Source organism: Capra hircus, unplaced genomic scaffold, assembly GCF_001704415.2.
Source record: "Capra hircus breed San Clemente unplaced genomic scaffold, ASM170441v1, whole genome shotgun sequence".
Taxonomy (NCBI): Eukaryota; Metazoa; Chordata; class Mammalia; order Artiodactyla; family Bovidae; genus Capra; species Capra hircus.
This window is the reverse complement of record NW_017190607.1, coordinates 1-5451: the sequence shown is the minus strand read 5'-3', so window position 1 is coordinate 5451 and position 5451 is coordinate 1. Positions and strand designations below refer to the sequence as shown.

General features: G+C 54.6%; 1 long non-coding RNA gene across 1 annotated transcript; it reads right to left on the bottom strand.

The window, feature by feature from the left end:
• Positions 1-1662: 1662 nt before the first annotated feature.
• LOC108634856 lies at positions 1663-4959 on the bottom strand. Its single transcript, XR_001917703.1, has 3 exons — positions 4850-4959; positions 3828-4000; positions 1663-2569 (listed from the first exon to the last, which is right to left on the bottom strand). It is a non-coding gene; the product is annotated as an uncharacterized LOC108634856 (long non-coding RNA).
• Between the last annotated feature and the right edge of the window lie 492 nt (positions 4960-5451).

Genomic DNA, 5451 nt, shown 5'->3' with positions numbered 1-5451 from the left:
CAGACAGCAGAGTGCAGCTCTGACAAAGGCCTTATTTCTCTGATGTAAATCATCTTTTTACATCTATTTGTAAACATGTTTAAAGAATGGACCTAGGCATACATTTTTAGATTTTGATGACATAGCCATTTTGGATAGTATAAGTAGCAAATATAACTTTTACTTTTTCAGCAGCACATTAAAGCAGCAGCAAGAGATGCGTTCAGGTCATGGTGCCTTATTATGCAGCTGATCTCTCAGCAGACACAGACGGCATGTCTCTTCACATGTGTGTTCTGCCTTTCCTTGTACAATTCATTGTTAACATTCTGATTTTCTATTAATCTCTTGTGAACTTCCTGAATATGTGACAAAGTATGCACAGTCTACTTTTGAACTATTTCTTATGACAGGATTATTTATTGCTTTCTTTCAATAAAGGACTGAAGCAAAATTTCCCACTGCCAATAAAGAGTGCCGAGGGTAAGCTGTACTCTCAATGAGAACAGACCAGAGCTGGTCATGCGAGCCCGTGTCATCACACGGACATTCTGTTAAGAGAAACGGGTGGATACAATGGAAAGGCTAGAAGGCGGAAGTATAGGTGTCCCCAAAGGACGACCGACCTGGTATTCATGTCCTTGGCTCCGGAGACAAGGGACTCCATCACTTCAGCACCTGCAGGGACAGGGCCCCTCTGCTGCTGAGGCGTGGGCAGCAGGCCGAGGGTGGGAACAAAGTGCAGGTGTCGAGGCTCACCGTGGATCCCAGGGCGGGGTGGCCGAGGGCAACCCTGACGTGGACCCGAATGATGCACTAGGGAGTGTACGTGTGCACACTTGTGTGTGGGAGCTTTTCATGTTATTTTAGTCAACAGTCTTTATTATTCATATATCCATAGAAACAAGAATGTAGCAGGGGGAGGTGGGAGGGAGATTCAAGAGGGAGGGGACACACGTACACCTATGGCTAATTCATGTTGCTGTACGGCAGAAATGCAAACCGATATTGCACAGCAATTATGCTTCAGAAAAAAAGAACATAGCAAGGTGGTCAGGAAAGTATGAAACAAAGATTTCTCAGAGAGATTTATAATCACAACTCTGTGTACATCTGGGAGCAGGCTGCCCACCACCATCAGACCTTCACACCAGCATCAGACGTTTAACCCCCAGCATCAGGCCTTAGTCGAGCATCAAGGACCTCCCCCAGCATCAGACCCTAGTCCAGCATCAGATGTTCCCGCCCCAGCATCAGGCGTTAGTCCAGCATAAGGCCGATCCTCCAGCATCAGGCCCTCCCCCAGCATCAGGCCCTCCCCAGCATCAGACCTTAGTCCAGCATCAGGACCTCCCCCAGCATCAGACCCTAGTCCAGCATAAGATGTTCTGCCCCAGCATCAGGCCCTCCCCCAGCATCAGGCCCTCCCCCAGAATCAGGCCCTCCCCCAGCATCAGGCCCTCCCACAGCATCAGGCCCTCCCCCAGCATCAGGCCCTTATCCAGCATCAGGCCTTAGCCCAGCATCAGGGCCCTCCTGGAGTATCAGGCCCTACCCCAGCATCAGGCCTTCCCCCAGCATCAAGCCCTCCCCCAGCATCAGGTCCTCCATCTAGCATCAGGCCCTCCCCCAGCATCAGGCCCTCCCCCAGCATCAAGCCCTCCCCCAGCATCAGGTCCTCATCCAGCATCAGGCCCTCCCTCAGCATCAGGGGTGGCAGCCCCACTTGTCTGACGATCCTGAGCACACTTAGGCAGCCCCAGAGCAGCAGGAAAATAGCTCTTGCAGGATGTGCATCTTTAGGAAGCACCTGCGGAGCAGCAGCAGCTGGGGTCTGTTTCAGGCCAAGGAGAGGCAAAGAAGAGGCACTTGTGCCAGAGGCAGCGGTGGGTGTGGGCACGTTCCCCAGCTCTGCTGCCTCCCCGAGGGGGCTTTGCTCTCCTGCTCTTCTCACATGCTCACTCCAGGGCTCCAGGGCTGTGTCCTTCCAGATTCACGGTCTCCTTGATATCTCAAGCCCAAGTCCTGAGTTGCGTCCCAGTGCGACGTGGCAGAGGGCTGGGAACACCCAAGTTCAAGGGCTGAAAGGATCCCAGGGGCACAGCCGGGCCCCAGCGGGTGGCAGAGCAGGCGATGAGGGTGGCCGCCCACAGAGAGCCCCACAGCAGCACTGGAAGGAGAGCAGGGATGCCTTAGCTCACCTGGGGACGCTGCCTGGCCTCAGCACTCAGATGTCACCCCCAGCAGCTCTGGGGACACAGGAAGCCGGTGAGTGACACCACGCCACTCGGGCCGTGTGGGTGGGCACTGCTGACCATGGCCTCGGTTTTCATTCTGGTTCCAACTGTCCCTCCAAGGGCTGGCGGGCTCCTCCTCCGAATGGCACAGATACTTTGTTTGTGGGTGAACACATCCCGGCTTGTTTCTGTCGGCACTGTTGTTGCTCTTCGTGTGTTTTCCTCTTTTCATCCTGTGCTTGCTGCTCTTCCAGTTTAACTTAGGAGCAGCCCCCTTATTTTCTGCATTTCCTAGTTGTCAGCATTCCCTGGGGCTTTCCAGGTGGCGCTAGCGGTAAACATCCTGCCTGCCACTGCAAGAGATAACGAGAGATGTGGGTTCGATCCCTGGGTTGAGAAGATGCCCTGGAGAAGGGCATGGCAACCCACTCCAGTATTCTTGCCTGGAGAATCCCACGGACAGAGGAGCTCCTGGGCTACAGTCCCTGGGGTCACAAAGAGTCAGACACGACTGAAGCAGTTTAGCACACACTCAGGTTTTAGTTCAGTCACTCAGTTGTGTCCAACTCTTTGCCACTCCGTGGACTGCAGCACTCCAGGCTTTGTTGTAAGTCACTGTCTCCTGGAGTTTGCTCAAACTCATGTCCATCGAATCAGTGATGCCATAGAACCATCTCATTCCTGCGGCATCCACCAGAGAGGTGGCTGGGGCTCGGCAAAGTGCATGGTCCCACTGCGTGGATGTGAACCTGCCCTCACCACTGCCTCACCGCGTGACCATCACTGTCTCCTCCCCTGCAAATCGGGAGGTGGCAGCACCTGCTTGGTAAGGGGCACACACAGCATCTGGTATACAATCAATGCACCATCCAGCTCAGTGTTGTATTTACTAACAAGAGGGATAGCATTGAATAATCTGCTCCTTTTTTTCACTTCCCCCTTCACTGTGCTCCAGACCACATCTGTTTGACTCACCCTGTAAATCCCACACCCAGCAAAAAGAAGACACTCAACAAATATCTGGCTGAAGAGGCAGGAACATACCCTGTCCTTAAGGAGATGAAGCCGAGCGAGACGGGGCCTGATGAAAACACTGTGTGATGAGGAGACCCCAGGAGGACCTGCGTGGCTGTAGGCTGGGGTGGGGGGCATGGGCAGAATCCCTCATGAGCCCCTGGGGATGGGGAAAGTGGCAGGAAGGAGGGGATGCTGTTCCTTGTGGGGTGCCCACAGATTGTACCTCACTCCTCTCTGATGAGCACTTAGGCCGTTTCCAAACACTTGTCACTGTTCTGGAGGAAACAGTCACTGCCCGGCTCCTACCCAACCATTTCGTAGAATACGTTTCTCATCGGAGTATAAGCATCCGCTTTACTCATTCCATGCTCCGTTCATCCACCCATCCAGCCAGCCATCTGTTCATCTACCTGTCCACCCATCTACTCATCAACTGATCTGATCATCTCGGACCCTAGAGAAGACTGACGCCTCCTCCGCTCCTCCCAGAAGGACACCCAGCGTGAGTGACAGGAGCCTCGTGGGGACAGCGGGGGAGACACAGAAGGGACATACACTGCAGACCCTCCTCCCTCTGAACGGTGAAGCACCCACCTGGTCCTAACGCCTCCTTGCTTGTGTGTCCAGGCCGGCCCTTTTCCTTCTTGCCAAACCAACGACCGATGGAGGACTTGATGCCCTTCTTCTTTGGGGCTTTCTGCAGCGAGTCCTGGCTGCTGTTGCTGTTGCTGGGGTTGCCCCCGGGACCGTCCTGAGAGCCTGTCGCGCTTCGGGGAGAGAAAATGACCTTTAACTGGCACCCTTGTGCAAACACACACCCCTCCATAAGACCTACTGATAGAACCGGCCACCCAGCAACACCCACGCCTCAACCTCGCAGCAGACAGTGGAGTCTCCTTCACCACCCACACTCCACACGAGCAATGCAGGCTTCCGGCCACAACCAATCGCCCCAGGAAGCTGAGATTCTCTGACTGGAGCTCTCCCCCAAGGAGGGCTTCACTCCAGACGAGCTGGTGCAGAGGGCGCCCTGACCCTCCCTCAGGGTCTCTGCTTGGCAGGTGACGACGCTCCCAGAGAAGGCGAGCTCCCCAGTTCTGGGCAGTTCCCCCCGCCTCCTGCAGGGTGACTGTCCTCCGGCCGTGGCAGGAGAGCGACGGTCACTGTGCAGGGCTGCTGGGCAGGTGACCACATGTGCCCTCCATCGAGGGCTGCCTGGCTCATGACAGGAGCTCAGCAGGTGGGGGTCTGAATGAGGACAGTGTCAGTCACAGGAGGGGACAGACAGTCTCCTGAGAAGAGACCCCTGAGGAAAAGGAGGGACCCTCAAGAGTAAAGCTGAGAGGCACGGAGCTGTAACCATCAGGAACGCGCCCCAGGCCTGGCAGACCTCTAGCAAGAGCAGGAAGAGTCCTCCCACAGGAGTCAATACGTAGAGACAGATGTTTTCTAAAATCACCTAGGTCACTAAGCTCTTCTACCCCAGCACCTGAAGTTCACCACTAAACACAGGCACCGAATCCAGTGGGATTCCTTTACAACCATCCTTGCAACTCTTTCAAGACAAGAGGCCACAGGGCTCCTGAAACTGACGACGAAGCGAGCAGGCCCCTTACTTGCGGGCGTCCCTGATGTCCTCGTCGCTGGCTGTGCGCAGTGAGCCCGTGAGCCGGTCCAGACGAAAGGACCGCAGCGAGGTGGAGCTCGAGGTTTCACATTTGATGGTGTCATCTTCTACCTCTTCCTGTATAGCTGGCAGCTGAGGGAGTGAGGTAAGTGTAAAATTGGCTAACAATAGACTGTGTCGAAAAAGGCTATCACACAGGCTTTATGTTATAACCAGAAACTTACTTGAAAATATATTAGCTATGCTATCCACCAAGTACAAAAAATGCCTTGTTCTAGCTTAGCCATCTTAAAGGACTGTTTGTTCAAGAGAAGCGGGGCCGTGGAGCAGGGAGAGCACCCCACTGAGTGCAGAGACCCCGGATGGGAGCCTCCCTGCAGCCGGGCTCTGCACTCCCTGAAATCCAGTGACCAGATGGCCCTGCCAGGCAGGACAGCAGAGCCACGCCAGCACCGAGAACCCTGCATGGCATGAACTGCCCTGATGAAAGGACTGTGCTCATCGCCAGATGCTGCTCAGAAGCACCACTAGCAAGAGTAAGGCAACTCAGCAAAGCCTTCCAGACCCTTCTATTAGAAGGAGAAAAGGAAA